General features: G+C 35.9%; 1 long non-coding RNA gene across 22 annotated transcripts; it reads left to right on the top strand.

Annotated features, from left to right (window-relative positions):
• The first annotated feature begins 1,673 nt into the window (after positions 1–1,673).
• On the top strand, positions 1,674–21,809 carry LOC125145789. Of its 22 annotated transcripts, XR_007144237.1 has the most exons (27): positions 1,892–2,044; positions 2,219–2,396; positions 2,932–3,101; positions 3,290–3,459; positions 3,634–3,809; positions 4,353–4,522; positions 4,697–4,866; positions 5,416–5,585; positions 6,460–6,629; positions 7,153–7,322; positions 7,497–7,666; positions 8,557–8,726; positions 9,602–9,769; positions 9,944–10,113; positions 10,989–11,156; positions 12,030–12,199; positions 12,374–12,543; positions 13,419–13,588; positions 14,784–14,953; positions 15,141–15,308; positions 15,483–15,652; positions 16,539–16,706; positions 16,895–17,064; positions 17,957–18,124; positions 18,299–18,468; positions 19,019–19,194; positions 21,250–21,809. It is a non-coding gene; the product is annotated as an uncharacterized LOC125145789 (long non-coding RNA). The 22 variants fall into 22 exon arrangements; XR_007144226.1 differs by lacking the exons at positions 4,353–4,522; positions 4,697–4,866; positions 5,416–5,585 and adding exons at positions 3,996–4,163; positions 6,117–6,284; XR_007144236.1 differs by lacking the exon at positions 4,353–4,522 and having other exon boundaries at positions 1,894–2,044.
• Positions 21,810–22,012: the final 203 nt, after the last annotated feature.

Below are 22,012 nucleotides of genomic sequence, written 5' to 3'. Positions count from 1 at the left end.
ATAAACTTTATTTTAACAAAGATTACTAAATACAATAATTTATTGCTCATGGTTAGTAAATGTTAGTTAATACATTACATTTGAACTAATGATCCTTATTGTAATGTGATTACATTTTTTCCCAGTAAAATCACTTATTGATGCTTTAGTTCAAGATCTTCATGGCGCTTGTTTCAGGAAAAGATAAATGGATTTTCAGGTGTGCTCTTTTGTTGAAGGTGAGAAACTAGTCTAGCAACCATGTAGTGCACCTTACCATATTGCAATATAAAGAAGCCATATCTCAGTTACACAACATAAAACACTCAGCACGATGAGGGGAACTGACATCACGTGTAAGCACATTCACATTTTCTTTAGGAAATGTACCGTTGTAGTTCTGCTTCTTCTTCTTCCGGACACTTTTTCGGCGCGTAACTTGTCCCACATCTTTTGTCTTAGACCAGGGGTCGGTCATTTTCATGCAATCTTAGTTATCAGCATGTGTTTTAAGTGAATCCCTGCATGCATGTACAAAAGTGCTTCTCAGGAGCTGAAAAGCCGTTTGCCACAGTCTCAGCGCTCTAGTGCGTTTCTTTCATGCTTCTTCTTGAAACCTTAAGGAAACATGCATCTGACAAGCTTGAAATGGGTTGTTTCACCAGGTTTCCATGAAACATGATAGGACACAGTGTGTTTGTCAGAAATCTCGGGGAAAAAAAGCTTTTTTACATTATTTTAGGCTAAATAATACAAAATATAATAGTTCATATTAAAGGCCATTATGTTGAGAAAAATATGATTTATACTCGATAATCTGATGATCTGTGTGTGGTATGATCATTTTCATGCAATCTTAGGTATCAGCATGTGTTTTGACTGAATCCCTGCATGCATGTACAAAAGTGCTTCTCAGGAGCTGAAAAGCCGTTTGCCGCAGACTCAGCGCTCTAGCGTGTTTCTGAAACAGCCACCTGGTTTCCATGAAACATAATAGGACACAGTATGTTTGTCAGAAATCTTGATTTGATTTGATTTTTTTTCCAAGATTCCAAGATTTCATGCATGCAGGGATTCACTCAAAACACATGCTGATACCTAAGATTGCATGAAAATGATCATACCACACACAGATCATCAGATTATCGAGTATAAATCATATTTTTATCAACATAATTGCCTTTAATATGAACTATTATATTTTGTATTATTTAGCCTAAAATAATGTAAAAAAGCTTTTTTTCAAAGATTTCTGACATAAACATACTGTGTCCTATCATGTTTCATGGAAACCAGGTGGAACAGCCCATTTCAAGCTTGTCAGATGTGTTTATAGAGTGTAAGTCATATTTTTATCAATATAATGGCCTTTAATATGAACTATTATATTTTGTATTATTTAGCCTAAAAAAAGTAAAAAAGCTTTTTTTTTAAAATGATTTCTGACATAAACATACTGTGTCTTATCATGTTTCATGGAAACCTGGTGAAACAGCCCATTTCAAGCTTGTCAGATGTGTGTTTCCTTTAGGTTTCAAGAAGAAGCATGAAAGTAACACGCTAGAGCGCTGAGACTGCGGCAAACGGCTTTTCAGCTCCTGAAAAGCACTTTTGTACATGCATGCAGGGATTCAGTCAAAACACATGCTGATACCTAAGATTGCATGAAAATGATCATACCACACACAGATCAGCAGATTATCGAGTGTAAGTCACATTTTTATCAACATAATGGCCTTTTATATGAACTATTATATTTTGTATTATTTAGCCTAAAAAAAGTAATAAAGCTTTTTTTTTAAATGATTTCTGACATAAACATACTGTGTCCTATCATGTTTCATGGAAACCTGGTGAAACAGCCCATTTCAAGCTTGTCAGATGTGTTTTCTTATGGTTACAAGAAAAAGCATGAACGTAACGCGCTTGAAGCGCTGAGACTGCGGCAAACGGCTTTTCAGCTCCTGAAAAGCACTTTTGTACATGCATGCAAGGATTCAGTCAAAACACATGCTGATACCTAAGATTGCATGAAAATGATCATACCACACACAGATCATCGAGTGTAAGTCATATTTTTATCAACATAATGGCCTTTAATATGAACTATTATATTTTGTATTATTTAGCCTTAAAAAATGTAAAAAAGCTTTTTTTTAAAAATGATTTCTGACATATGTTTCATGGAAACCTGGTGAAACAGCCCATTTCAAGCTTGTCAGATGTGTGTTTCCTTAAGGTTTCAAGAAGAAGCATGAAAGTAACACACGGTAGAGCACTGAGTCTGCGGCAAACGGCTTTTCATCTCCTGAAAAGCACTTTTGTACATGCATGCAGGGATTCAGTCAAAACACATGCTGATACCTAAGATTGCATGAAAATGATCATACCACACACAGATCATCAGATTATCGAGTGTAAGTCATATTTTTATCAACATAATGGCCTTTAATATGAACTATTATGTTTTGTATTATTTAGCCTAAAATAATGTAAAAAAGCTATTTTTCCCAAGATTTCTGACAAACACACTGTGACCTATGTTTCATGGAAACCTGGTGAAACAGCCCATTTCAAGCTTGTCAGATGTGTTTTCTTAGGGTTACGAGAAAAAGCATGAACGTAACGCGCTTGAAACGCTGAGACTGCGGCAAACGGCTTTTCAGCTCCTGAGAAGCACTTTTGTACATGCATGCAGGGATTCAGTCAAAACACATGCTGATACCTAAGATTGCATGAAAATGATCATACCACACACAGATCATCAGATTATCGAGTGTAAGTCATATTTTTATCAACATAATGGCCTTTAATATGAACTATTATATTTTGTATTATTTAGCCTTAAAAAATGTAAAAAAGCTTTTTTTTAAAAATGATTTCTGACATATGTTTCATGGAAACCTGGTGAAACAGCCCATTTCAAGCTTGTCAGATGTGTGTTTCCTTAAGGTTTCAAGAAGAAGCATGAAAGTAACACACGGTAGAGCACTGAGTCTGCGGCAAACGGCTTTTCATCTCCTGAAAAGCACTTTTGTACATGCATGCAGGGATTCAGTCAAAACACATGCTGATACCTAAGATTGCATGAAAATGATCATACCACACACAGATTATCGAGTGTAAGTCACATTTTTCTCAACATAATGGCCTTTAATATGAACTATTATGTTTTGTATTATTTAGCCTGAAATAATATAAAAAAGCTTTTTTATCAAAGATTTCTGACAAAAACATACTGTGTCCTATCATGTTTCATGGAAACCTGGTGAAACAGCCCATTTCAAGCTTATCAGATGTGTTTTCTTAGGGTTACGAGAAAAAGCATGAACGTAACGCGCTTGGAGCGCTGAGACTACGGCAAACGGCTTTTCAGCTCCTGAGAAGCACTTTTGTACATGCATGCAAGGATTCAGTCAAAACACATGCTGATACCTAAGATTGCATGAAAATGATCATACCACACACAGATCATCGAGTGTAAGTCACATTTTTATCAACATAATGGCCTTTAATATGAATAATTATATTTTGTATTATTTAGCCTTAAAAAATGTAAAAAAGCTTTTTTTTAAAAATGATTTCTGACATATGTTTCATGGAAACCTGGTGAAACAGCCCATTTCAAGCTTGTTAGATGTGTGTTTCCTTAAGGTTTCAAGAAGAAGCATGAAAGTGACACGCTAAAGCGCTGAGACTGCGGCAAACGGCTTTTCAGCTCCTGAGAAGCACTTTTGTACATGCATGCAAGGATTCAGTCAAAACACATGCTGATACCTAAGATTGCATGAAAATGATCATACCACACACAGATCATCAGATTATCGAGTGTAAGTCATATTTTTATCAACATAATGGCCTTTAATATGAACTATTATGTTTTGTATTATTTAGCCTAAAATAATTTAAAAAAGCTATTTTTCCCAAGATTTCTGACAAACACACTGTGACCTATGTTTCATGGAAACCTGGTGAAACAACCCATTTCAAGCTTGTTAGATGTGTGTTTCCTTAAGGTTTCAACAAGAAGCATGAAAGTAACACGCTAGAGCGCTGAGACTGCGGCAAATGGCTTTTCAGCTCCTGAGAAGCACTTTTGTACATGCATGCAAGGATTCAGTCAAAACACATGCTGATACCTAAGATTGCATGAAAATGATCATACCACACACAGATCATCGAGTGTAAGTCACATTTTTTATCAACATAATGGCCTTTAATATGAACTATTATGTTTTGTATTATTTAGCCTAAACTAATATAAAAAAGCTTTTTTTTCAAAGATTTCTGACAAAAACATACTGTGTCCTATCATGTTTCATGGAAACCTGGTGAAACAGCCCATTTCAAGCTTATCAGATGTGTTTTCTTAGGGTTACGAGAAAAAGCATGAACGTAACGCGCTTGGAGCGCTGAGACTACGGCAAACGGCTTTTCAGCTCCTGAGAAGCACTTTTGTACATGCATGCAAGGATTCAGTCAAAACACTTGCTGATACCTAAGATTGCATGAAAATGATCATACCACACACAGATTATCGAGTGTAAGTCATATTTTTATCAACATAATGGCCTTTAATATGAACTATTATATTTTGTATTATTTAGCCTTAAGAAATGTAAAAAAGCTTTTTTTTAAAAATGATTTCTGACATATGTTTCATGGAAACCTGGTGAAACAGCCCATTTCAAGCTTGTCAGATGTGTGTTTCCTTAAGGTTTCAAGAAGAAGCATGAAAGTAACACACGGTAGAGCACTGAGTCTGCGGCAAACGGCTTTTCATCTCCTGAAAAGCACTTTTGTACATGCATGCAGGGATTCAGTCAAAACACATGCTGATACCTAAGATTGCATGAAAATGATCATACCACACACAGATTATCGAGTGTAAGTCACATTTTTCTCAACATAATGGCCTTTAATATGAACTATTATGTTTTGTATTATTTAGCCTGAAATAATATAAAAAAGCTTTTTTATCAAAGATTTCTGACAAAAACATACTGTGTCCTATCATGTTTCATGGAAACCTGGTGAAACAGCCCATTTCAAGCTTATCAGATGTGTTTTCTTAGGGTTACGAGAAAAAGCATGAACGTAACGCGCTTGGAGCGCTGAGACTACGGCATACGGCTTTTCAGCTCCTGAAAAGCCCTTTTGTACATGCGTGCAGGGATTCAGTCAAAACACATGCTGATACCTAAGATTGCATGAAAATGATCATACCACACACAGATCATCAGATTAACCCTAACCCTAACCCTAAGTCATATTTTTATCAACATAATGGCCTTTAATATGAACTATTATATTTTGTATTATTTAGCCTTAAGAAATGTAAAAAAGCTTTTTTTTAAAAATGATTTCTGACATATGTTTCATGGAAACCTGGTGAAACAGCCCATTTCAAGCTTGTCAGATGTGTGTTTCCTTAAGGTTTCAAGAAGAAGCATGAAAGTAACACACGGTAGAGCACTGAGTCTGCGGCAAACGGCTTTTCATCTCCTGAAAAGCACTTTTGTACATGCATGCAGGGATTCAGTCAAAACACATGCTGATACCTAAGATTGCATGAAAATGATCATACCACACACAGATCATCGAGTGTAAGTCATATTTTTATCAACATAATGGCCTTTAATATGAACTATTATATTTTGTATTATTTAGCCTTAAGAAATGTAAAAAAGCTTTTTTTTAAAAATGATTTCTGACATATGTTTCATGGAAACCTGGTGAAACAGCCCATTTCAAGCTTATCAGATGTGTTTTCTTAGGGTTACGAGAAAAAGCATGAACGTAACGCGCTTGGAGCGCTGAGACTACGGCATACGGCTTTTCAGCTCCTGAAAAGCACTTTTGTACATGCGTGCAGGGATTCAGTCAAAACACATGCTGATACCTAAGATTGCATGAAAATGATCATACCACACACAGATCATCAGATTAACCCTAACCCTAACCCTAAGTCATATTTTTATCAACATAATGGCCTTACTATGAACTATTATATTTTGTATTATTTAGCCTTAAAAAATGTAAAAAAGCTTTTTTTTAAAAATGAGTTCTGACATATGTTTCATGGAAACCAGGTGAAACAGCCCATTTCAAGCTTGTTAGATGTGTGTTTCCTTAAGGTTTCAAGAAGAAGCATGAAAGTGACACGCTAGAGCGCTGAGACTGCGGCAAACGGCTTTTCAGCTCCTGAGAAGCACTTTTGTACATGCATGCAAGGATTCAGTCAAAACACATGCTGATACCTAAGATTGCATGAAAATGATCATACCACACACAGATTATCGAGTGTAAGTCATATTTTTATCAACATAATGGCCTTTAATATGAACTATTATATTTTGTATTATTTAGCCTTAAGAAATGTAAAAAAGCTTTTTTTTTAAAAATGATTTCTGACATATGTTTCATGGAAACCTGGTGAAACAGCCCATTTCAAGCTTGTCAGATGTGTGTTTCCTTAAGGTTTCAAGAAGAAGCATGAAAGTAACACACGGTAGAGCACTGAGTCTGCGGCAAACGGCTTTTCATCTCCTGAAAAGCACTTTTGTACATGCATGCAGGGATTCAGTCAAAACACATGCTGATACCTAAGATTGCATGAAAATGATCATACCACACACAGATCATCGAGTGTAAGTCATATTTTTATCAACATAATGGCCTTTAATATGAACTATTATATTTTGTATTATTTAGCCTTAAGAAATGTAAAAAAGCTTTTTTTTAAAAATGATTTCTGACATATGTTTCATGGAAACCTGGTGAAACAGCCCATTTCAAGCTTATCAGATGTGTTTTCTTAGGGTTACGAGAAAAAGCATGAACGTAACGCGCTTGGAGCGCTGAGACTACGGCATACGGCTTTTCAGCTCCTGAAAAGCACTTTTGTACATGCGTGCAGGGATTCAGTCAAAACACATGCTGCATTGCATGAAAATGATCATACCACACACAGATCATCAGATTAACCCTAACCCTAACCCTAAGTCATATTTTTATCAACATAATGGCCTTACTATGAACTATTATATTTTGTATTATTTAGCCTTAAGAAATGTAAAAAAGCTTTTTTTTAAAAATGATTTCTGACATATGTTTCATGGAAACCTGGTGAAACAGCCCATTTCAAGCTTGTCAGATGTGTGTTTCCTTAAGGTTTCAAGAAGAAGCATGAAAGTAACACACGGTAGAGCACTGAGTCTGCGGCAAACGGCTTTTCATCTCCTGAAAAGCACTTTTGTACATGCATGCAGGGATTCAGTCAAAACACATGCTGATACCTAAGATTGCATGAAAATGATCATACCACACACAGATCATCGAGTGTAAGTCATATTTTTATCAACATAATGGCCTTTAATATGAACTATTATATTTTGTATTATTTAGCCTTAAAAAATGTAAAAAAGCTTTTTTTTAAAAATGATTTCTGACATATGTTTCATGGAAACCTGGTGAAACAGCCCATTTCAAGCTTGTCAGATGTGTGTTTCCTTAAGGTTTCAAGAAGAAGCATGAAAGTAACACACGGTAGAGCACTGAGTCTGCGGCAAACGGCTTTTCATCTCCTGAAAAGCACTTTTGTACATGCATGCAGGGATTCAGTCAAAACACATGCTGATACCTAAGATTGCATGAAAATGATCATACCACACACAGATTATCGAGTGTAAGTCACATTTTTCTCAACATAATGGCCTTTAATATGAACTATTATGTTTTGTATTATTTAGCCTGAAATAATATAAAAAAGCTTTTTTATCAAAGATTTCTGACAAAAACATACTGTGTCCTATCATGTTTCATGGAAACCTGGTGAAACAGCCCATTTCAAGCTTATCAGATGTGTTTTCTTAGGGTTACGAGAAAAAGCATGAACGTAACGCGCTTGGAGCGCTGAGACTACGGCATACGGCTTTTCAGCTCCTGAAAAGCACTTTTGTACATGCGTGCAGGGATTCAGTCAAAACACATGCTGATACCTAAGATTGCATGAAAATGATCATACCACACACAGATCATCAGATTAACCCTAACCCTAACCCTAAGTCATATTTTTATCAACATAATGGCCTTACTATGAACTATTATATTTTGTATTATTTAGCCTTAAAAAATGTAAAAAAGCTTTTTTTTAAAAATGAGTTCTGACATATGTTTCATGGAAACCAGGTGAAACAGCCCATTTCAAGCTTGTTAGATGTGTGTTTCCTTAAGGTTTCAAGAAGAAGCATGAAAGTGACACGCTAGAGCGCTGAGACTGCGGCAAACGGCTTTTCAGCTCCTGAGAAGCACTTTTGTACATGCATGCAAGGATTCAGTCAAAACACATGCTGATACCTAAGATTGCATGAAAATGATCATACCACACACAGATTATCGAGTGTAAGTCATATTTTTATCAACATAATGGCCTTTAATATGAACTATTATATTTTGTATTATTTAGCCTTAAGAAATGTAAAAAAGCTTTTTTTTAAAAATGATTTCTGACATATGTTTCATGGAAACCTGGTGAAACAGCCCATTTCAAGCTTGTCAGATGTGTGTTTCCTTAAGGTTTCAAGAAGAAGCATGAAAGTAACACACGGTAGAGCACTGAGTCTGCGGCAAACGGCTTTTCATCTCCTGAAAAGCACTTTTGTACATGCATGCAGGGATTCAGTCAAAACACATGCTGATACCTAAGATTGCATGAAAATGATCATACCACACACAGATCATCGAGTGTAAGTCATATTTTTATCAACATAATGGCCTTTAATATGAACTATTATATTTTGTATTATTTAGCCTTAAGAAATGTAAAAAAGCTTTTTTTTAAAAATGATTTCTGACATATGTTTCATGGAAACCTGGTGAAACAGCCCATTTCAAGCTTGTCAGATGTGTGTTTCCTTAAGGTTTCAAGAAGAAGCATGAAAGTAACACACGGTAGAGCACTGAGTCTGCGGCAAACGGCTTTTCATCTCCTGAAAAGCACTTTTGTACATGCATGCAGGGATTCAGTCAAAACACATGCTGATACCTAAGATTGCATGAAAATGATCATACCACACACAGATCATCGAGTGTAAGTCATATTTTTATCAACATAATGGCCTTTAATATGAACTATTATATTTTGTATTATTTAGCCTTAAGAAATGTAAAAAAGCTTTTTTTTAAAAATGATTTCTGACATATGTTTCATGGAAACCTGGTGAAACAGCCCATTTCAAGCTTATCAGATGTGTTTTCTTAGGGTTACGAGAAAAAGCATGAACGTAACGCGCTTGGAGCGCTGAGACTACGGCATACGGCTTTTCAGCTCCTGAAAAGCACTTTTGTACATGCGTGCAGGGATTCAGTCAAAACACATGCTGATACCTAAGATTGCATGAAAATGATCATACCACACACAGATCATCAGATTAACCCTAACCCTAACCCTAAGTCATATTTTTATCAACATAATGGCCTTACTATGAACTATTATATTTTGTATTATTTAGCCTTAAAAAATGTAAAAAAGCTTTTTTTTAAAAATGAGTTCTGACATATGTTTCATGGAAACCAGGTGAAACAGCCCATTTCAAGCTTGTTAGATGTGTGTTTCCTTAAGGTTTCAAGAAGAAGCATGAAAGTGACACGCTAGAGCGCTGAGACTGCGGCAAACGGCTTTTCAGCTCCTGAGAAGCACTTTTGTACATGCATGCAAGGATTCAGTCAAAACACATGCTGATACCTAAGATTGCATGAAAATGATCATACCACACACAGATTATCGAGTGTAAGTCATATTTTTATCAACATAATGGCCTTTAATATGAACAATTATATTTTGTATTATTTAGCCTTAAGAAATGTAAAAAAGCTTTTTTTTAAAAATGATTTCTGACATATGTTTCATGGAAACCTGGTGAAACAGCCCATTTCAAGCTTGTCAGATGTGTGTTTCCTTAAGGTTTCAAGAAGAAGCATGAAAGTAACACACGGTAGAGCACTGAGTCTGCGGCAAACGGCTTTTCATCTCCTGAAAAGCACTTTTGTACATGCATGCAGGGATTCAGTCAAAACACATGCTGATACCTAAGATTGCATGAAAATGATCATACCACACACAGATCATCGAGTGTAAGTCATATTTTTATCAACATAATGGCCTTTAATATGAACTATTATATTTTGTATTATTTAGCCTTAAGAAATGTAAAAAAGCTTTTTTTTAAAAATGATTTCTGACATATGTTTCATGGAAACCTGGTGAAACAGCCCATTTCAAGCTTGTCAGATGTGTGTTTCCTTAAGGTTTCAAGAAGAAGCATGAAAGTAACACACGGTAGAGCACTGAGTCTGCGGCAAACGGCTTTTCATCTCCTGAAAAGCACTTTTGTACATGCATGCAGGGATTCAGTCAAAACACATGCTGATACCTAAGATTGCATGAAAATGATCATACCACACACAGATCATCGAGTGTAAGTCATATTTTTATCAACATAATGGCCTTTAATATGAACTATTATATTTTGTATTATTTAGCCTTAAGAAATGTAAAAAAGCTTTTTTTTAAAAATGATTTCTGACATATGTTTCATGGAAACCTGGTGAAACAGCCCATTTCAAGCTTATCAGATGTGTTTTCTTAGGGTTACGAGAAAAAGCATGAACGTAACGCGCTTGGAGCGCTGAGACTACGGCATACGGCTTTTCAGCTCCTGAAAAGCACTTTTGTACATGCGTGCAGGGATTCAGTCAAAACACATGCTGATACCTAAGATTGCATGAAAATGATCATACCACACACAGATCATCAGATTAACCCTAACCCTAACCCTAAGTCATATTTTTATCAACATAATGGCCTTACTATGAACTATTATATTTTGTATTATTTAGCCTTAAAAAATGTAAAAAAGCTTTTTTTTAAAAATGATTTCTGACATATGTTTCATGGAAACCAGGTGAAACAGCCCATTTCAAGCTTGTTAGATGTGTGTTTCCTTAAGGTTTCAAGAAGAAGCATGAAAGTGACACGCTAGAGCGCTGAGACTGCGGCAAACGGCTTTTCAGCTCCTGAGAAGCACTTTTGTACATGCATGCAAGGATTCAGTCAAAACACATGCTGATACCTAAGATTGCATGAAAATGATCATACCACACACAGATTATCGAGTGTAAGTCATATTTTTATCAACATAATGGCCTTTAATATGAACAATTATATTTTGTATTATTTAGCCTTAAGAAATGTAAAAAAGCTTTTTTTTAAAAATGATTTCTGACATATGTTTCATGGAAACCTGGTGAAACAGCCCATTTCAAGCTTATCAGATGTGTTTTCTTAGGGTTACGAGAAAAAGCATGAACGTAACGCGCTTGGAGCGCTGAGACTACGGCATACGGCTTTTCAGCTCCTGAAAAGCACTTTTGTACATGCGTGCAGGGATTCAGTCAAAACACATGCTGATACCTAAGATTGCATGAAAATGATCATACCACACACAGATCATCAGATTAACCCTAACCCTAACCCTAAGTCATATTTTTATCAACATAATGGCCTTACTATGAACTATTATATTTTGTATTATTTAGCCTTAAAAAATGTAAAAAAGCTTTTTTTTAAAAATGAGTTCTGACATATGTTTCATGGAAACCAGGTGAAACAGCCCATTTCAAGCTTGTTAGATGTGTGTTTCCTTAAGGTTTCAAGAAGAAGCATGAAAGTGACACGCTAGAGCGCTGAGACTGCGGCAAACGGCTTTTCAGCTCCTGAGAAGCACTTTTGTACATGCATGCAAGGATTCAGTCAAAACACATGCTGATACCTAAGATTGCATGAAAATGATCATACCACACACAGATTATCGAGTGTAAGTCATATTTTTATCAACATAATGGCCTTTAATATGAACAATTATATTTTGTATTATTTAGCCTTAAGAAATGTAAAAAAGCTTTTTTTTAAAAATGATTTCTGACATATGTTTCATGGAAACCTGGTGAAACAGCCCATTTCAAGCTTGTCAGATGTGTGTTTCCTTAAGGTTTCAAGAAGAAGCATGAAAGTAACACACGGTAGAGCACTGAGTCTGCGGCAAACGGCTTTTCATCTCCTGAAAAGCACTTTTGTACATGCATGCAGGGATTCAGTCAAAACACATGCTGATACCTAAGATTGCATGAAAATGATCATACCACACACAGATCATCGAGTGTAAGTCATATTTTTATCAACATAATGGCCTTTAATATGAACTATTATATTTTGTATTATTTAGCCTTAAGAAATGTAAAAAAGCTTTTTTTTAAAAATGATTTCTGACATATGTTTCATGGAAACCTGGTGAAACAGCCCATTTCAAGCTTGTCAGATGTGTGTTTCCTTAAGGTTTCAAGAAGAAGCATGAAAGTAACACACGGTAGAGCACTGAGTCTGCGGCAAACGGCTTTTCATCTCCTGAAAAGCACTTTTGTACATGCATGCAGGGATTCAGTCAAAACACATGCTGATACCTAAGATTGCATGAAAATGATCATACCACACACAGATCATCGAGTGTAAGTCATATTTTTATCAACATAATGGCCTTTAATATGAACTATTATATTTTGTATTATTTAGCCTTAAGAAATGTAAAAAAGCTTTTTTTTAAAAATGATTTCTGACATATGTTTCATGGAAACCTGGTGAAACAGCCCATTTCAAGCTTATCAGATGTGTGTTTCTTAGGGTTCAAGAAGAAAGCATGAACGTAACGCGCTTGGAGCGCTGAGACTACGGCAAACGGCTTTTCAGCTCCTGAAAAGCACTTTTGTACATGCGTGCAGGGATTCAGTCAAAACACATGCTGATACCTAAGATTGCATGAAAATGATCATACCACACACAGATCATCAGATTAACCCTAACCCTAACCCTAAGTCACATTTTTATCAACATAATGGCCTTTAATATGAACTATTATATTTTGTATTATTTAGCTTTAAAAAAGGTAAAAAAGCTTTTTTTTAAAAATGATTTCTGACATATGTTTCATGGAAACCTGGTGAAACAGCCCATTTCAAGCTTGTCAGATGTGTGTTTCCTTAAGGTTTCAAGAAGAAGCATGAAAGTAACACGCTAGAGCGCTGAGACTGCGGCAAACGGCTTTTCAGCTCCTGAGAAGCACTTTTGTACATGCATGCAAGGATTCAGTCAAAACACATGCTGATACCTAAGATTGCATGAAAATGATCATACCACACACAGATCATCGAGTGTAAGTCATATTTTTATCAACATAATGGCCTTTAATATGAACTATTATATTTTGTATTATTTAGCCTTAAGAAATGTAAAAAAGCTTTTTTTTAAAAATGATTTCTGACATATGTTTCATGGAAACCTGGTGAAACAGCCCATTTCAAGCTTGTCAGATGTGTGTTTCCTTAAGGTTTCAAGAAGAAGCATGAAAGTAACACACGGTAGAGCACTGAGTCTGCGGCAAACGGCTTTTCATCTCCTGAAAAGCACTTTTGTACATGCATGCAGGGATTCAGTCAAAACACATGCTGATACCTAAGATTGCATGAAAATGATCATACCACACACAGATTATCGAGTGTAAGTCATATTTTTATCAACATAATGGCCTTTAATATGAACTATTATATTTTGTATTATTTAGCCTTAAAAAATGTAAAAAAGCTTTTTTTTAAAAATGATTTCTGACATATGTTTCATGGAAACCAGGTGAAACAGCCCATTTCAAGCTTGTTAGATGTGTGTTTCCTTAAGGTTTCAAGAAGAAGCATGAAAGTGACACGCTAGAGCGCTGAGACTGCGGCAAACGGCTTTTCAGCTCCTGAGAAGCACTTTTGTACATGCATGCAAGGATTCAGTCAAAACACATGCTGATACCTAAGATTGCATGAAAATGATCATAGCACACACAGATTATCGAGTGTAAGTCATATTTTTATCAACATAATGGCCTTTAATATGAACTATTATATTTTGTATTATTTAGCCTTAAGAAATGTAAAAAAGCTTTTTTTTAAAAATGATTTCTGACATATGTTTCATGGAAACCTGGTGAAACAGCCCATTTCAAGCTTGTCAGATGTGTGTTTCCTTAAGGTTTCAAGAAGAAGCATGAAAGTGACACGCTAGAGCGCTGAGACTGCGGCAAACGGCTTTTCATCTCCTGAAAAGCACTTTTGTACATGCATGCAGGGATTCAGTCAAAACACATGCTGATACCTAAGATTGCATGAAAATGATCATACCACACACAGATTATCGAGTGTAAGTCATATTTTTATCAACATAATGGCCTTTAATATGAACTATTATATTTTGTATTATTTAGCCTTAAAAAATGTAAAAAAGCTTTTTTTTAAAAATGATTTCTGACATATGTTTCATGGAAACCAAACAGCCCATTTCAAGCTTGTCAGATGTGTGTTTCCTTAAGGTTTCAAGAAGAAGCATGAAAGTGACACGCTAGAGCGCTGAGACTGCGGCAAACGGCTTTTCAGCTCCTGAGAAGCACTTTTGTACATGCATGCAAGGATTCAGTCAAAACACATGCTGATACCTAAGATTGCATGAAAATGATCATAGCACACACAGATTATCGAGTGTAAGTCATATTTTTATCAACATAATGGCCTTTAATATGAACTATTATATTTTGTATTATTTAGCCTTAAGAAATGTAAAAAAGCTTTTTTTTAAAAATGATTTCTGACATATGTTTCATGGAAACCTGGTGAAACAGCCCATTTCAAGCTTGTCAGATGTGTGTTTCCTTAAGGTTTCAAGAAGAAGCATGAAAGTAACACACGGTAGAGCACTGAGTCTGCGGCAAACGGCTTTTCATCTCCTGAAAAGCACTTTTGTACATGCATGCAGGGATTCAGTCAAAACACATGCTGATACCTAAGATTGCATGAAAATGATCATACCACACACAGATCATCGAGTGTAAGTCACATTTTTTATCAACATAATGGCCTTTAATATGAACTATTATGTTTTGTATTATTTAGCCTAAAATAATCTAAAAAAGCTATTTTTCCCAAGATTTCTGACAAACACACTGTGACCTTTGTTTCATGGAAACCTGGTGAAACAGCCCATTTCAAGCTTGTTAGATGTGTGTTTCCTTAAGGTTTCAAGAAGAAGCATGAAAGTAACACGCTAGAGCGCTGAGACTGCGGCAAACGGCTTTTCAGCTCCTCAGAAGCACTTTTGTACATGCATGCAAGGATTCAGTCAAAACACATGCTGATACCTAAGATTGCATGAAAATGATCATACCACACACAGATTATCGAGTGTAAGTCATATTTTTATCAACATAATGGCCTTTAATATGAACTATTATATTTTGTATTATTTAGCCTTAAGAAATGTAAAAAAGCTTTTTTTTAAAAATGATTTCTGACATATGTTTCATGGAAACCTGGTGAAACAGCCCATTTCAAGCTTGTCAGATGTGTGTTTCCTTAAGGTTTCAAGAAGAAGCATGAAAGTAACACACGGTAGAGCACTGAGTCTGCGGCAAACGGCTTTTCATCTCCTGAAAAGCACTTTTGTACATGCATGCAGGGATTCAGTCAAAACACATGCTGATACCTAAGATTGCATGAAAATGATCATACCACACACAGATCATCGAGTGTAAGTCATATTTTTATCAACATAATGGCCTTTAATATGAACTATTATATTTTGTATTATTTAGCCTTAAGAAATGTAAAAAAGCTTTTTTTTAAAAATGATTTCTGACATATGTTTCATGGAAACCTGGTGAAACAGCCCATTTCAAGCTTGTCAGATGTGTGTTTCCTTAAGGTTTCAAGAAGAAGCATGAGAGTAACACACGGTAGAGCACTGAGTCTGCGGCAAACGGCTTTTCATCTCCTGAAAAGCACTTTTGTACATGCATGCAGGGATTCAGTCAAAACACATGCTGATACCTAAGATTGCATGAAAATGATCATACCACACACAGATTATCGAGTGTAAGTCACATTTTTCTCAACATAATGGCCTTTAATATGAACTATTATGTTTTGTATTATTTAGCCTGAAATAATATAAAAAAGCTTTTTTATCAAAGATTTCTGACAAAAACATACTGTGTCCTATCATGTTTCATGGAAACCTGGTGAAACAGCCCATTTCAAGCTTATCAGATGTGTTTTCTTAGGGTTACGAGAAAAAGCATGAACGTAACGCGCTTGGAGCGCTGAGACTACGGCATACGGCTTTTCAGCTCCTGAAAAGCACTTTTGTACATGCGTGCAGGGATTCAGTCAAAACACATGCTGATACCTAAGATTGCATGAAAATGATCATACCACACACAGATCATCAGATTAACCCTAACCCTAAGTCATATTTTTATCAACATAATGGCCTTACTATGAACTATTATATTTTGTATTATTTAGCCTTAAAAAATGTAAAAAAGCTTTTTTTTAAAAATGATTTCTGACATATGTTTCATGGAAACCAGGTGAAACAGCCCATTTCAAGCTTGTTAGATGTGTGTTTCCTTAAGGTTTCAAGAAGAAGCATGAAAGTGACACGCTAGAGCGCTGAGACTGCGGCAAATGGCTTTTCAGGTCCTGAGAAGCACTTTTGTACATGCATGCAAGGATTCAGTCAAAACACATGCTGATACCTAAGATTGCATGAAAATGATCATACCACACACAGATCATCGAGTGTAAGTCACATTTTTATCAACATAATGGCCTTTAATATGAACTATTATGTTTTGTATTATTTAGCCTAAACTAATATAAAAAAGCTTTTTTTTCAAAGATTTCTGACAAAAACATACTGTGTCCTATCATGTTTCATGGAAACCTGGTGAAACAGCCCATTTCAAGCTTATCAGATGTGTTTTCTTAGGGTTACGAGAAAAAGCATGAACGTAACGCGCTTGGAGCGCTGAGACTACGGCAAACGGCTTTTCAGCTCCTGAAAAGCACTTTTGTACATGCATGCAGGGATTCAGTCAAAACACATGCTGATACGTAAGATTGCATGAAAATGATCATACCACACACAGATTATCGAGTGTAAGTCATATTTTTATCAACATAATGGCCTTTAATATGAACTATTATATTTTGTATTATTTAGCCTTAAAAAATGTAAAAAAGCTTTTTTTTAAAAATGATTTCTGACATATGTTTCATGGAAACCTGGTGAAACAGCCCATTTCAAGCTTGTCAGATGTGTGTTTCCTTAAGGTTTCAAGAAGAAGCATGAGAGTAACACACGGTAGAGCACTGAGTCTGCGGCAAACGGCTTTTCATCTCCTGAAAAGCACTTTTGTACATGCATGCAGGGATTCAGTCAAAACACATGCTGATACCTAAGATTGCATGAAAATGATCATACCACACACAGATCATCGAGTGTAAGTCATATTTTTATCAACATAATGGCCTTTAATATGAACTATTATATTTTGTATTATTTAGCCTGAAATAATATAAAAAAGCTTTTTTATCAAAGATTTCTGACAAAAACATACTGTGTCCTATCATGTTTCATGGAAACCTGGTGAAACAGCCCATTTCAAGCTTATCAGATGTGTTTTCTTAGGGTTACGAGAAAAAGCATGAACGTAACGCGCTTGGAGCGCTGAGACTACGGCATACGGCTTTTCAGCTCCTGAAAAGCACTTTTGTACATGCGTGCAGGGATTCAGTCAAAACACATGCTGATACCTAAGATTGCATGAAAATGATCATACCACACACAGATCATCAGATTAACCCTAACCCTAACCCTAAGTCATATTTTTATCAACATAATGGCCTTACTATGAACTATTATATTTTGTATTATTTAGCCTTAAAAAATGTAAAAAAGCTTTTTTTTAAAAATGATTTCTGACATATGTTTCATGGAAACCAGGTGAAACAGCCCATTTCAAGCTTGTTAGATGTGTGTTTCCTTAAGGTTTCAAGAAGAAGCATGAAAGTGACACGCTAGAGCGCTGAGACTGCGGCAAACGGCTTTTCAGCTCCTCAGAAGCACTTTTGTACATGCATGCAAGGATTCAGTCAAAACACATGCTGATACCTAAGATTGCATGAAAATGATCATACCACACACAGATTATCGAGTGTAAGTCATATTTTTATCAACATAATGGCCTTTAATATGAACTATTATATTTTGTATTATTTAGCCTTAAGAAATGTAAAAAAGCTTTTTTTTAAAAATGATTTCTGACATATGTTTCATGGAAACCTGGTGAAACAGCCCATTTCAAGCTTGTCAGATGTGTGTTTCCTTAAGGTTTCAAGAAGAAGCATGAAAGTAACACACGGTAGAGCACTGAGTCTGCGGCAAACGGCTTTTCATCTCCTGAAAAGCACTTTTGTACATGCATGCAGGGATTCAGTCAAAACACATGCTGATACCTAAGATTGCATGAAAATGATCATACCACACACAGATCATCGAGTGTAAGTCACATTTTTTATCAACATAATGGCCTTTAATATGAACTATTATGTTGTGTATTATTTAGCCTAAACTAATATAAAAAAGCTTTTTTTTCAAAGATTTCTGACAAAAACATACTGTGTCCTATCATGTTTCATGGAAACCTGGTGAAACAGCCCATTTCAAGCTTATCAGATGTGTTTTCTTAGGGTTACGAGAAAAAGCATGAACGTAACGCGCTTGAAACGCTGAGACTGCGGCAAACGGCTTTTCAGCTCCTGAGAAGCACTTTTGTACATGCATGCAAGGATTCAGTCAAAACACATGCTGATACCTAAGATTGCATGAAAATGATCATACCACACACAGATCATCGAGTGTAAGTCACATTTTTATCAACATAATGGCCTTTAATATGAACTATTATGTTTTGTATTATTTAGCCTAAAATAATATAAAAAAGCTTTTTTTTCAAAGATTTCTGACAAAAACATACTGTGTCCTATCATGTTTCATGGAAACCAGGTGAAACAGCCCATTTCAAGCTTGTCAGATGTGTGTTTCCTTAAGGTTTCAAGAAGAAGCATGAAAGTGACACGCTAGAGCGCTGAGACTGCGGCAAACGGCTTTTCATCTCCTGAAAAGCACTTTTGTACATGCATGCAGGGATTCAGTCAAAACACATGCTGATACCTAAGATTGCATGAAAATGATCATACCACACACAGATCATCAGATTATCGAGTGTAAGTCATATTTTTATCAACATAATGGCCTTTAATATGAACTATTATGTTTTGTATTATTTAGCCTAAAATAATGTAAAAAAGCTATTTTTCCCAAGATTTCTGACAAACACACTGTGACCTATCATGTTTCATGGAAACCAGGTAAAACAGCCCATTTCAAGCTTGTCAGATGTGTGTTTCCTTAAGGTTTCAAGAAGAAGCATGAAAGTAACACACGGTAGAGCACTGAGACTGCGGCAAACGGCTTTTCATCTCCTGAAAAGCACTTTTGTACATGCATGCAGGGATGCAAGGTTTCAAGAAGATTGCATGAAAATGATCATACCACACACAGATCATCAGATTATCGAGTGTAAATCATATTTTTATCAGCATATTGGCCTTCAATATGAACTATTATATTTTGTATTATTTAGCATAAAATAATGTAAAAAAGCCTTTTTTCAAAGATTTCTGACATAAACAACACAGCCTATTTCAAGCTTGTCAGCTGTGTGCTTACTTAAGGTTTCAAGAAGAAGCATGAAAGAAAGGCGCTAGAGCGCTGAGACTGCAGCAAACGGCTTTTCAGCTTCTGTGAAGCACTTTTGCACATGCATGCGGGGATTCACTCAAAACACATGCTGATACCTAAGATTGCATGAAAATGATCATACTACACACAGATCACCATCAACATTATATTTTGTATTATTTAGCATAAAATAATGTAAAAAAGCTTTTTTCTGAGATTTCTGATATAAACACACTGTGTTGATAAAAATATGATTTACACTCGATAATCTGATGATTTGTGTGTGGAATGATCAGTGTCATGAAATCTTAGGTATCAGCATGTGTTTTGAGTGAATCCCTGCATGCATGTACAAAAATCCTTCTTACAGATGTAAGTTTTATTTATTCTTTCTATCACTGTGTTTTAAAGGGTGACTTCAGCAGTCTTTAGTGTCCAGACACCACTACTAGTGTACTAGTTTTGGGGAGTTCTACTACATATGTGAAAACAGAAGTATAAATTATTTTTTGGCTTAGAGAAGCTGCGTGTAAGCTGATAAATTACCTCCAATGTTGTCACAGTTGCTAAATTGCAATTTGGGAAAAGTATGTGCAGCTGACGTTGAGACAACTCTCAGTCTCCTGCAAGTCCTCGCCTGATACTGCCTGGTAATATACATTATATATAATTTAGATTCATTGATAGACACATTGTATATCATATCGGCAACAACATACTGAGTCTGGCAATGTCAGACTGTCAAAACAAAGAGAGAAAGATTAAAGAGCTCACCGATCTCTATGAAGTTCCATTCAAAGTCAAGGAGATTCTTCAGTAGCATAGAGACGTGTATTGACTGCAGAAGACTTCTAGACGATCACACCTTTCTTCTTGGAGACAACCTTGCCCCTTTTTGCCTCTGCCCCTCTCTCTGGATTTATACCAATGAAGCGCCTGAAAGCAAAAGATCAGAGGTCTAAGATCAGAGTGGGGTTGCAACAACATACTTTTTTTTGTTCATGCAGTTAAATGCAATTAATTTTTTTGTCTTTCTTCATTGCACAAATAGAGTGGCTTAAATGACATCAAATGGAATTATAATAAAGCCTCTATACCCTGTGTGTGTGTGTGCATGCGCGTGTGCAGATGTGTGTGTGTATGTTGAGGCTTGAAATGTACAGTACTAATACCATTTTATGCAAAAGATACAAAACACAGTCATTTAATTGTATATATCCATATAATGATGACTGGAGATGGGTGTGTGTGTGTGTGTGTGTTTTTTTTTTTACCTCTGAATAAATTCCAGAGTGCAGGCTGCCTCATCATACTGAAGGTTGAATATGTAGTAGATTGCAAACATAGCAGCAAGTCCCGTTGCAAATGTTTATGTGATGCCCTCAGAGATTACACAGCCCTCAAAGGTGATCATCCAACCCTTAATTGTGACTTGGCCTGTTGCACCTGAAATTCTTAGCAACATGGGAGTACTTGTTACCTTGTAAACACAAGATGAATGGCCGATATGATCTTCCCTTCTCTTTTTGTTTTAACAGGTCAATTTGTGTCTGCCAATCACCGTGACGTGTGGTGACGACAACGCGCGTATTCACCAATGAGGGCGCCCACTGGTGATTAAAAGGAGCACCTGTGCAGGAGGCGGAAGTTCTCAGGCACGCGGCATTCTTTTGGTAGTTTGGTGGTTGACTCGTGTGGTTTTGTTTTGCCTTGTACCATCTTTGTATTATGTATAGTATGTTGGTTAAGTCTGTGTTCTTTGGTGAGTCAGTGTTTCATGCCTCATTCTGGTCGTGTCTCTCTGGGGTTTCCTACCGTCTGTTATCTGGTTGATCAAATGACAGTATTAAACGGGGAAAGAGATAGAACAGGTAAGACATCACGTGATGTACATGTGCACGTGCCACTCTTTGTATTTTTGTTTCTAGTAAGTGTAGTGTATTTAGGGCGTCTTGGATGCTGAAGACTTTTCTTTTCGTTTAATGTGTGGAATCTTAAATCTGAACATTGATTCATACTGAGGACATGTTAAACTATGAGAAACACATATCATGCCATCTCAGCATGTTTTTATGATTGAATAAAATACATTTTTACACGCTTTGCACCCCTAAAATGTCTGGCCCTGTCACAGACAAATTTGTATATGCTAGAATGGTTTCCTAATGATTTTTTTTTTAATATATAAATAGCATTTTCTTATTGGTCACATGTCCCTGATTGTATTTCACATGGTTTTGTAATCCCTATAAGAAATATAAGCAACTTTTCGGTCAACTATAGTACACAAAAATCACAGAA

This window comes from Tachysurus fulvidraco, chromosome 10, assembly GCF_022655615.1.
Source record: "Tachysurus fulvidraco isolate hzauxx_2018 chromosome 10, HZAU_PFXX_2.0, whole genome shotgun sequence".
In the NCBI taxonomy this organism is placed as follows: domain Eukaryota; kingdom Metazoa; phylum Chordata; class Actinopteri; order Siluriformes; family Bagridae; genus Tachysurus; species Tachysurus fulvidraco.
The sequence above is the reverse complement of the archived record's forward strand: the minus strand, read 5'-3'. Positions and strand labels throughout refer to the sequence as shown.